Source organism: Phyllobates terribilis, unplaced genomic scaffold, assembly GCF_046119375.1.
Source record: "Phyllobates terribilis strain yellow unplaced genomic scaffold, ASM4611937v1 Scaffold_3__8_contigs__length_932513732, whole genome shotgun sequence".
NCBI lineage: Eukaryota > Metazoa > Chordata > Amphibia > Anura > Dendrobatidae > Phyllobates > Phyllobates terribilis.
Window position 1 is genome coordinate 495,127,430 of NW_027362763.1, and position 13,182 is coordinate 495,140,611.

A 13,182-nucleotide genomic window follows, 5' to 3' on the forward strand; every position below is an offset into this window, starting at 1 on the left:
CCACCTTTTTGAAACACATCCATTGACTTTCTATCATTGTTTAGAGTGCTGGAACCTTAGTAGGCTTTTTGCAGATGAGACCAAAGTTGAGATATATGGCCATTACAATCTATACATCCATGATGTCCAAACATCTATCAGTTGTTAAGAATTGTGGTTGAGGCATGATGATTTATGCTCATCTTGCAGCCAATGAGTCAACCAAAAGTTTAAGAGACGAATATGACACTATCGGTCCAAATGCTACATCTTAGTTAAAACTGGGTAATGCAAATGGATATTGATCCTAAGCACCCCGACAAATTTACATCAGAATGGCTGAAAAGGAAAAGAATTAAGGTGTTGCAATGGCTCAATGAAAATTCAGAACTTCACACAATACAATGCTGAGCACAGGCTTTCATGTCAAAAATCATACAAAATATAAAACAGAAACCTAACACTTCAAATGATTGTTGTTAAAGGTTGATTATTGTTATTATTATTTATTATTGTAGCACCATTTATTCCATGGCGCTTTACATGAGAAAAGGGGTGTACATAATAAAAACAAGTACAGTAATCTTAAACAATAGAAGTCGCTGACTGATACAGAAGGAGAGCGGACCCTGCCAGCGAGGGCTCACAATCTACAAGGGATGGGTGAGGATACAGTAGGTGAGGACAGAGCTGGCTGGGCAGTGGTATGATGGAGCGGTGGTAACTGTAGGTTGTAGGCTTTTTGGAAGAGATAGGTCTTCAGATTCTCTTTGAAGGTAATTGAAGCCTACAAGAGCTTGGATCGTATCATGGGGTAAACTTAATTTTTTTAAATATTGCTTCTAATTTTTGGCCTAGTTTTTAAATAATGATAGTGAAACTTGCCATGCGTTGTATGTACATACTTTTCAGACTTCCAAATAATAGTTGTTTTTGTTATGTCCAGATATGTAAAATCATACAATTCAAAAAGGTTGTATTTAGTTTTTCTCATGACTCTATATCGGGATATTATCCTATAATATTTACTTTAAGAACTTAAAATATAACCACTTAAAAAAGAAGAAAAAAGTAAAGTTTAGTTTGATTTTTATTTTCTTAGTATGCACCAGTAATTTGTTCATTTAGAATATAGCAGGTAGTCAATCTACTATAAAAAATCTGCTCCATATTTATAGTAAAAATTCTTTGGTTTCATATCGAGACCTATACTCCTATGCAATACCTGCAACTATTCAAACAAAGCAGCAAGCTAACTTTACAATGTACATAAGATAAAAGCCCCACACCTAACCTTCATTTGCATATAGCCTTTAATCTAATCAGTACGTGCAACATCCATTTGTGAAGTTAGCAGCGTGAAATTACTAAAATATTGCAAAGCCATATATTTTCTGCTCCACTTCACAAATTATCTGTAGATCATGCAGGGAGCAGAGCTATGGAAACATAAAGTTCAGAAGTGCTATATCTGTACATGAAATTTGCTACGGAATCATACTGCTGGTTTTAGAATTGTACTTTTTCCCATGATAGACTTTCTAAATCACTTTGTAAGAAATGTTACTTATTACAAGTGCTTACCTGTATATCATATGATAGTTATATATTGTTATATTCTGTATACTTGTATAAATATGAATAGCTTGGGTACACAATCCTTGTATGACTATAAGGGTTTGTTCAGACAAGCATATAATCGCCTATATGCTGTCCATGTGTGCCACGGAATGCTCACACAGAGCAAACAGACCCATTATTGCCAGTGCACATAGCCACACAGAAAAATGCATACAGTGCAAAGACAGCTCTGAGACCCATCTGCAATGAGGACCTGCACACAGAACCCACCAAGCCTGCAGTATGCATTAATGACTGACTATTTTTTCAATATGGCCATTTAAATCCCTGCCTAATTCAAAATATTGAACTCTGCATGGTAAAACTACAGATGTTTCAAAAAGATCAATATTAGGGAAAAAATAACTGTTTTTGACATAAAAATGGGCCCCCTATAAAGATGCAAGCTAATATTGACAACATCAGTGCTTGGTTAACCAGAAATTAAGACCATATATGCTTAGCATATAAGTGTAAGACATATTTTCTGTATAGCACATAAAGTAAGCTTAGCAGCAATTATCTGTCCAATTGGCAAAGGTATAGACTAATATATACAGTCCATGGTAATGGACATAAAAGCATAAGAAAAAGATAGATGCAACTAGGTAGTAGAGGCTACCTGCTATAGAATTCTGCTCTAGTATTGAAGGTATGATTATCTGTTTGACATGAGCAAAACAATAAGATGCACATCAAATTTGTATAGAATTTTTGGAAACAATTTGCTTTGCTTGAATTACCTAAAATCCCTCCCACCAATTTAGACAATGTGGAAGAGTGCATCAGACAAAGAAGGCTCACATGACCTCAGACATGGTCAAGTAGGCTTCCCAATAATACATTGCAGCTGTCAGGAGGGACTTTCATTGCTTGTATAAAAGCCTAGGCAGGCAATGCAGCTGCCATTTGGGGATGAATCTGGATAGTAAAATGATTTCACAGCTCACAGCTTAGCAATAGACAGTGTATGTTAAACCACTACTGCAGTGAAGAAAATTAGTGTAATAGTCTGCGAATAATACAGAGATTCAGATGATAGAGGAGAGCTGGCAGCAGCAGTCCTGGTGATTAATTACATTGATCTAATGTAGCTTGCAGCTGCTTCATTTCAGTTACACTTTTTTATTCATTCTTCATTTAAAAGCAAGCAGCAAGCTAACCCAATATTTCTTAAAGGAAAAATATAAACTTGCCATCTCCCAGAGATAGTGTGCATGCCATAAGCTGCAGTACTGAGCTTTAGAATTTCTCATTCAGTCCTTTTTGGGAAGGTGGGAATAATTGTGTTAAAAAATACAATTTATTTTTTAAAATCCAGATAATTATTTGACTGTCTGCTTCTCTTCTTTTTGCACACCAGTTCTAGCAGTCAAATTTTAAATTTGGACATGGTACACCAATACTGTGATATTTTGCCACCGCTATTTTTTTCGGGGGGATATTTATCTAGTATTTCTTGTTCAGTCATTTTTTGGAAAGTGGGAATAATTGGGGTTGAAACAAATGTATGGTAAAACTAAAATTAACAATGTCAATGGACACAGGTGCCATGTTTTATGCTTTTATATTACTGTCCGTAACAATGCAGTAGCTGCTAGGAAACCACGACATCACCGAAGGCACAAGCCATTCAGGCAGTAGTATTGCCAAATACAGGTTCTTATCTTCCAGCATTTCCTGTAGCATATTAGTGGGGGAAAAGTGGGGGGCATTGTTAAAAAAATGACAAATCGCTTATCTCAGTCACAGAAGGATGATAGCTGACAGACATTGTGAATTTAAGTTAGTGTTCTGCACAGTCCTACACCACTGCCATAACAGTTAATCAATTGTGAATTTTTAATTTGGTCAATGACCCCTCTATTTTTTCTGTTTTCTTTATTCTCTAAGACATAACAATGCAAGTAAGATAAACAGTCAGAATTTGAAAATTTTAACTTGAATTATATGGGGATAGAGAAGATACAGGACATGGTTCAAACACCTAGCTGAGTTCATGGCTTTGTCAGGCAATGGCAGTGGCAGCCGAGATAGTAATTGCACTCTGAGTTGGGGCAAATCTACAGAATCTGGCACAGGCGAGAAGTTCAGGGCTTTACCCACACTCAGACAAAAGTCTGCCAAAAATGGGATGATGATGAAGACTATTATTATTCTTTGATGGACAGGACTTGGGAACCAGATTGAGGTAATGAGGAGGTGATGATGTCAGAGGAGGGTGATGGTGTGGCTAATTATAAGTGGAGAGGTCCCATAAATGCATAATAAGTGTAAGATATAAAAAAACGCAACCAGTACTTACCTCATCACTCTCCTCCACTGCTCCCTGTCAATCGTACAGTTAACTTAGCATTTCTTTATTGCTGCCATGGGGTGAAAGCCCAGGCTTCTAAACACAACGATGGGACTTACGACCATGACTAGGTCCTGGATGCCATGAGGATGCAGATGGAAGTCTTGGCCTAGAAAGTCCATTATAAGACAGCCTTAAAACGTGAATGCACTGAAATGTTCCGGGCCTGTAGAAAGGCTTCAGGTTTCAGTGCAAAGTGGCAGTAAACAGAAGCCGTGAGGGATTCCATGTTGCAGAGGTAGCTGGGAGGTGAGCAGAGTTTTTACTATATTTTAAATTTGTTTTAAACCTTTTGATGGCCTTCTATGGTTCAGCAAATTGATGGCTAGCCAGACATCATCTTGCTAAATTCATGTTCAGCAGATTATAAAAACCTTCTTTCTAGAAAACACAGATTTTGTCTAAATTCAAGTAGAATTCAATTCAATTCTAATAAATTTGCCAAATCATTGTTCCTTTTAATCCTGAATTACTATCTCTGAATTATTATTGCTATTGATGGGCTCTGAACACACCACCATCAGATCAGGAGCTCCTTGCTGATTCTATGTTGGCAACTCCGTTTGGCAGCAAGAGTAGCACTAAAGTCAAAATGGACTATGCAGAGGTGATAACTTTCTATGTTGGGAATAACCCTTAACCCTACAATGCATATCGGAGGCCTTTTAGGCACCGGTTCTTACTTTTTTGCTATTATCTGCAAAATTACTTTAGTTAGAATTTTGAAACTCTAGGTTTCCTTAAGTATGTTGTTGTTGGTAATATCCAGTTGTTCATATAATTTTTTTGATAGGCATTTTGGTGTAACAATGCTTTTTTGGGGAAAACCACATCTGTACAGAATGGGGGCCTTTTTTAAGGCCCCTGCCATTTTTATCATGTACTCAGCAGTGTTTGAGTCTCAAGTTACTTTATTTATAGTCAGGGTTTCTTGTGGAGAGGCCAGGGAGTGCATCATGCCATGTGAGGATGTCATGTGATTTTGGGAAGGAGTGATAAGGCCTAGAAGGAAGACATATCGCTTCTGCAAAAAATAAGTCCTGGAAAAATATCTCAAAACAGGAACTTTATGCATGTATTGAACTTTTACTGCTGGCAGGGAGTCAAAAATCATATGATGTTCCAATCAGAGAATTATTTCTGAACCAACTGTCTGATCCACACTATAAAGCGACAATGGCAGTGGACAGATATGAGGAAATTAGAAGAAACATTTGATTTGATGATAAACAAACTCATGCAGCGAGGTTCCAAACAGACAAATTAGCCCCTATCAGTTATATCTGGAACATATTTATCAAAAATTGCACCAAACTTTACAATCCTAGTACTAATGTTACAGTAGATGAGCAACTTGTACCCTTCAGAGGACGTTGCAAGTTCATACAATACATGCAAAGTAAACCAGCCAAGTATGGAATAAAAATCTTCTTTATGTGTGATTCTGCAAATTATTATGGCATAAATGGGCTTATCTACTGTGGCAAAGAAGTTGATGCACCAGTGCAGAAAGATCTAGGGTCTGAGATTGTGAAAACACTAGCTCTACCAATATACAATTCAGGTAGAAACATTACCATAGACAATTATTTTACCAATGTTGCACTGGGCAATTTTCTGCTTGAAAAAGCTGCTACACGTGTTGGTACTATGAAGCTAAACTGACGAGAAATTCCTCAAGCAATGAAACACAATCCACAGCGAGCACTTTATGAGAGTGTCTTTGGTTTCAACAACAAAGCGACACTGGTATCTTACAAAGCGAAGAAGGAGAAATCTGTTATATTACTCAGTACCATGCATTATGATTGCAGTATTGACAGCAATGACAGGAAATTGAAACCAGAAATCATCCTGTATTACAATAAAACTAAAGGAAGTGTAGACAAAATGGATGAAATGGGAGAATATTCATGCAAGAGGCAAACAAGACGTTGGCCTGTAGTAATTTTTTCAAATATGCTTGATGTAGCAGCCCTGAATTCATTCATTATTTATACATAAACTCATCCAGAATTCCATGCAAGGAGAAAGGACAGGAGACGTCTGTTCTTGAAGGACCTTTGCCATGAACTTGTAATGCTTCACATGATGGAGCGAAGCAACATGAACGGTGTGGCATACAGCTTTCAGGATATTGCAGGGCCAGGAGAAAGAAAACGAAAGCATTGTTTCATTATTCCAAGAAACTTAGAGAGGAAAACTGAGCGATAGAGTACCACGTGTGGGGAAAATGTCTGTAAAGAACATTCTTCAGAAAAGATAACATGTGAAAATTGTTTGGAAGACCAATAAAATTGAAAAGAAAAAGTTAGAAAAGAAATTTAGCTGCAGCTAGATTACTCTAGATATATAAACCTTTGAAAAATTTGGAGGCACTACAATGCCCCTTGAAAGAGACGTGGAGGTCAGAGGGCCTCCTGAAAACAATGTTCCCATTATTAGGAAGTGGGTCTCTTGCCTGTACTCCTTGGTTGTCCAACGAACAGTGACCTCTGCCACCAGTGTTTTCAGATGGGAATTTTTATAATAGTCCCGCAAAAAGGGCCTTCTGGTACAGCCCCATTTTTGTAGACCTGTCCGCCTCAGGAATAAGAGATATAAAGTTCTCCTTGTAGCGTGGGTCTAGAAGTGTCACCAACCAGTAATGACTGTCACGCAAAATTTTGAGAACGCGAGGGTCAGCCAAACTGAGAAATCATGGGAGAAGAGCCTTGGTGAAAGATGTAAAGAAGAACCCCAAGATCACTGTGGCTGAGCTCCAGAGATTCAGTAGGGAGATGGGAGAAAGTTTTACAAAGTCTACTCTCACCGCAGCCCTTCACCATTCGGGCCTTTACGGCAGAGTGGCCTGACAGAAGTCTCTCCTGAGTGCAAGACATATGAAAGCCCGCATAGTTTGCTCAAAAACACATGAAGGACTCCCAGACTGAGAAATAACATTCTGTGGTCTGATGAGACAATGATAGAATTTTTTTGGTGATGATTCTAAGCGGTATGTGTGGAGAAAACCAGGCACTGCTCATCACCTGCCCAATACAATCCCAACAGTGAAACATGGTGGTGGCAGCATCATGCTATTGGGGTGTTGTTCAGCTGCAGGGACAAGATGACTAGTTGCAATTGAAGTAAACATGAATGCGGCCAAGTACAGAGATATCCTGGATGAAAACCTCTTCCAGAGTGCTCTGGACCTCAGACTTGGCTGAAGGTTCACCTGTGAACAAGACAATGACCCTAAGCAGACAGCTAAAATAACAAAGGAGTGGCTTTTGAACAACTATGTGACCCTTCTTGATTTGAACTTTTTCGAATTGGCAGCAATGAAACAAAGAGTGAAAAATTTAGAGGGGTCTGAATACTTTCCGTACCCACTATAAGCACGTCAGGTGAGGAGACTTTTAAAGCCTCAATGCTCCTCTGGGAAATATGCAATATGTCTCTTCAGCGAGGAAGAGGACTAGAACTCTAGTGCCATCTACAGGAAGTAGCAATCCTAGAAGTCAATAGTGACCCGTTAACGAGCCTTATCACATGACTTAGGATAAAAAGCCAAGACCAGAAATTCAATTTGCAGACACTGTACTGCCCCTCATCAGTGCAAAGTGTGAGTTCTGGTTTGGCTACTTCCTGTGGGTGGCACTAGAGTTCTAGTCCTCTTCCTCATCTGTCTTATTAATTTATTTGTAATCCTGCCTTAAGTAGGAGCCTCTGTGCTCTGAATGCTTGCATATATTTTTTTCTGGTTAGCCAATAAAGGTATCACTCTCTGAATAGTTTTGTCATTTTCAGGCATAATGGTATTTACATGGCAGAAGAATAGAAGTAGAAATTATATGTTTTCCTTTTTATTATTACCAAAGTAACATAAAACATAATAAATTCAGCAACACATCATGCTATTTCTAGATAGTTTTATTCTTTTCTTTGAACGCAAGGTATAACACTCCTTTAAAACTGTACAACTTTCCCTCCTGATAAATAGTCTTTTAGACAGAATTGTGGGTTTTTATAGTTTTTTTTTTATTTTTATAAAGTGTAACTCTATATTTGTATTATTGTCTCCAGAAAACAGCAGTAGTAATGCACAAATTTCAGATATAAATGCTTTCAGTCCAGAGAATGTAATGGTTGACAAGAAGCTGCCTGCGGATTACAGCTCACATCAAGTCTGGCGTAACCAAGGTATGAAAGTGAATCTTAAAGTAGTGTTGCTACATCAATTTTCAGTAAATTGTTCAAATAAATAGTGAAAAATTGTATGCTATCCTTCTCCACTAAACAGACTTTGTAAGACAACACTATGTTAAGATTTTAGTTTTTTTTTCCTGCAAAGAACAATCACACTCTGTTTATTATATGACTGTATAAACTTCAAATTAAAACTTATTTGTATTATGAAATTGCTTTGCATTACACGAATGGTTCTGGATATATAATTGGCTGATTTGCATTTCTGAGTCTGCTAACCCAGACTGAGAACCAACTTCCTTGACGTGTGTGTGTGTTAGTGAAGAGCATGTAAACACATTCTGAGTGTGAGTTATAAATCTTTATTAAAGGTACCTTTTGTGCTAGGCTCACACTATCAGTTGAGGTGTTAGTGCATCCATTAGTAGTTACAGCCGTTTTGATGACAAAGATACTTTAACTTGCAATAATAATCTTGATGTTGATGGAAAATCCGACAGATCTTATTGTAAACCAATGCAGTTAGCGGTGTGAGATTGTAATATGCCATTAGACAGTGTTAAGGCACATTCACACGATCAGTATTTGGTCAGTATTTTACATCCGTAATTGTAAGCCAAAACAAGGAATGGGTGAAGAATGCAGAAGTGTTGACGTGTTTTTATTATACTTTTCCTGATTGTTCCACTCTTGGTTTTGGCTTTACAAATACTGATGTAGGAATCTCACCAAGTACTGAACTAGTGAATGTGGCCATATGGATCCAAATGAAAAGCCATGATGCAGATGTGAAAATGGTAAGCGTATATAATAAGAACCCTGTAATATGATGAACTGAAAAAAATTACAATTCTTTTTTAGGAAGATGGTTAAAGGGGTTGTCCCTACTATGACAACCCCTTCTCAATCACCATGTTTGCCCCTTTAAAATAACACTTATACTCTCCTCTCATCATGGTGCTGTTCCAGTGGTGTCGTCACTGGCTCTCCCTGGGCTCATGTAACTTTGTCATGAGAGCCCTGCACCCAAACAGCATTGGCTTTGCTGTCTGACTTTGGATCTGTCAGATATCACAAGGTAGTAAGAGGCCATCCGCAGCTCTGAAGGTGGGGAGTGTTAAGCCAGTGCTGATTGGGCAACAGGGCTCATGTGACATAATGCCTGGGAGAGCCATTATTTTGGATGTTGGATGTTAACAAATTTATACATCTCTTCACTGTTAAGAGACACTTTTATAATGAAAACACTAAATTAAATAGTAATGAAAATGCTTATCCAGTGTATAATGAATATGAAGGTCTTTGTTTTCCTGATCAAAATGTGGTTATTTTACATAATCACTTTAGTTTTGAACAGGATAATGCGGCTTTTGACTTCATTAAGGAATACCATGTTCATCCAGCTATGCCTAACCTCTTTTACTATCCAATTAAGTTACATGTGCCAGCTCCTGATTTGTTCCAAAACCTGAAATTTTAGACAGTAATGATATATATTGGAGGTTAAGTGTGTACCTGATATTTTTGAAAATTGTTACATTTATTGAAGGAGCGTGTTGTGTTGCTAAGCTTAATGAAAGAAAGAAAACAATATCTGTATGAGGAAAGATCTGTTATGTCCATATTTCATTGTCTTTAAAACCCCTACCAGGGTGTTTTCGAAACTTCTTTGTCATACTTTCTTAGGCATTGGGTCTCTCAATGAGAGGATCAGTTGCTGGTTAGATGATCATCTTTTAACATTTATGTCATAGATTCCTGGTTTTTTTTAAGATATAGCACTACTGTGTAAAAAAGGTTTAGAAAATGTATTTTCCATCATTTCACATGATAAAACAATGATAGCCCTACAATACTGTTTAGCTATAGTATGTAATAAAGTAAATTCAGAGATCATTCTGGTGGCTATAGAATCCATCTTCTGGCTATAATAATTCATCTTCTGCTGTTCTGGCTTTGTATGACTGCTAAGAAAATTATGTACTTGTTAATTTGTTGGGTGATGTGGCAACGGTGCTGAACTTTACACAGTATTTAAATGACAATGATTTGAATTTTGAGTTTCACTTTCTCAGGTGCCAATTCACAAGCGGCGTTTTTAGACGTATAACTAACTACTAATTGTCAGATGGGTGCTGCACCCACAAGTATGTTTTTTGTAAAAAGAAAAAAAAAAGTCTTGGGTAATATGATTCCTACATTACTACAAAACACCAGTGATTGTCTTTCTGCTGTCTCTAACATCATATTCTCCCTCTATCTGAAACTGAATCTCTCCAAAAAGGAACCTCTCTTGTTTACCCTCTCTACTAACCTACCTATACCTAATATAGACATTTCCTTGGCTGGTTTTACCATAACCTCCAAACAACACACATTTTCTTGAGGTCATATTTGAACTTTCCTTTTTTCCCTGTATCCGATCACTCACTGGCTTGTGTCTGCATCTAAAAAACATCTCCAGAATCCAAGCCCTACACCAATGTCTTTACCTTGTGCCATTCATTTCACTGGTTTCTCTACTACAGAGTACAATGCAAACTTATCACTCTCGCCCAGAAAGCTCTCCACACTTCTGCACCACCATACATCTACTCCGTCATCTCTGTCTATCACCCTTCCCATTCTTTCTGTTCTGTAACTGATCTAATACTAACCTCCCCTGTAATCCGAACCTCCCACTTCCATCTCCAAGACTTCTCTTGTGCTGCCCTAGTTTTCTGGAATGCACTACCTCGGAAGATCAATCAATACCTAGGCCCTGCATTTTTAAGCGTGCATTAAAAACACATCTCTTTTTATCAGGCTTATCACCTCACTTCAATAATCTAACTCTCCCCTGCTCCCTCCCTCTATTTTTTTCCTCAGAATGTGGTCCCTCTTATTCATCTGTCCACATTCTCCATACACCTAATAGGACTTGGTACCTGTACAGACATTTGCTGATGACTGACTAATGAAGCATTATTTGAAAGCCCCTATTTATTATAATGATGGCTGGACCACACATGACAACTACTTTTTACCCATTGTGTCCCCAATCCTTCCCCATTTCCTTATAGACTGTGAGCTTGAGAGCAGGTTCTCACTTCTCCTGTAACTGTTGAGCTATGTGCTGCTTTGTAATGTCTTTGTCTGCACATGTCCTAGCTGAACTGTTAAGTGCTGCAGAATATATTGGCGCTATATAAATAAAATTATTATTATTATCATCCCTACATAGCACAGGCATAAAATGCCTTTCCTTGCCCGGCCACTATGTATTATACTGCCTGTGATAGCCCTCCTGATTGGCTGAATCATATCAATTTTTTTAAATGTTTTTTTGTCTTTTCTAGGTTTTGTGTTAGTTTTATAATAAATATTTGTAATGTTTACATTTAGGAAGTTCAACTGGTCTTTTATACATGGTTTTCTTTTCTTTTTTTTTTTAAATTGCCCATGCGTTACATGAATTTTGGTTAGCACTCCATTAATATACAGCTAGTGTCCAATACATTGTTTCTTTCTAGGTAAAGTACATGTCATTTGATGGCCAAGAGGACTAACCTTAAAAGAGCACACCTGTAGTTTTGGTGTGTTACATACATTTGTCTCGATTCTTAGCATATCAATTTAATCATCTTATTGCATATCAATTACACAATAATTTATGTACCCCAAATCAGTGGCAAAAGCTAACACAAGCTATTCCACATAAAACAAGGCCTCATACAAAATCAGTTAAAAATAATGTTCCTTGCAATTGGAGAGATAAATTGAGAGAATAAGTCAAGTCATCAAGACTTTCAGGCCTGTTTGTTAGGCTATGTTCACATGTTGCTTTTTTGCTGCTTTTTTCTGCAGACAAAACCTGATCTCTTGACAGTAAAAAATCTACAGACAAAAAGCAGATTTTGCTGTTTTTTTCTTGTGGATTTTCTTGCTGCGTTATTCAAGATCCCTAGGTTCAGCTTTGCTTCCACCATACTATCATGAACAATGCAGGGTGTTAATCCACCAATGCGAGACATATGTGAAGCCATAAAACATTTTTTGAAAAAAAAAGGCAATTTGATTAAGTTATCTAGTGGTAAAAGTTTGTCTGAAAAAATAGTAACTTCTGAACAAAAATGTTCATATGAGTTCATAAAAAAATATACAATTGCAAATGTAAAAACAGCGGGAGGGAGTTGAATTGGTCAGGCATAGTTTACCTAAGAGACACATTGGTCGGCCATTGAGTTGATCATGTATTGTTCAATTTCACATATTGGTCAGGCATTGTTTACTTTCACACATATAAGTAATTTAAATAAACTGTACTAATACTAACAGCAATGGTCAGGTGAGGAGGCCAAGACATTTTGGTTTGAACTTGCGAAAATCACTGTTAGAAAAAACAAACAGGAGGGTTCTATCTTGTGGTTTGCGGTCATGTGACCATCTGCCTTTATATTCCAGCTCCGCCCTCCTGGCTGTGCTGGACTTCAGTGTTCTACTGTCTCTCTAGCCTGGTGCTTCTGTGCCTTTCTCTGTCAAGTTTGCTTGGTCCTCTGGGACCGCTAATACTTTTGGTCAGTTTGTCTTTGTGCTCTGCAACAACTTCTGTTTAGGAGGTGTCCCAATTTTGTCCCAGTCCTTAGTTCATTTAGGGGCCCCTCCCTTAATTCTATAGGTCTTCGTTCAGACTAGCCGAGGACTAAGGCGGGTCTGTTCACAAGGAACAGGCAGCCCACTACATCGTAGGGATTCAGCTAAGTCTTACTGTAGGGACAGCTTTCCCCTATTTTTCCTTAGTTCAAGTTGCAGATCATAACAGTAAGTCCAGCCCAAAAAAAAAACTAAAAGGAAAGAAATTTGGGGATCAGTATGGTTTCCGTCCAGGATTTGGCTCAACACCTGCAGGGATTGTCTCTGGAGGTGGCCGAGCTACAGCAACACGTGAGTAGCTGTCCTGGAGAGCATTTTGTCGAACCCAAGGAAGGACTGCGTGATGTTTTTTATGGCAAACAGCAAGATTTTTTTTTTTCCTTTAAAAATGCTTGTTTGTTATA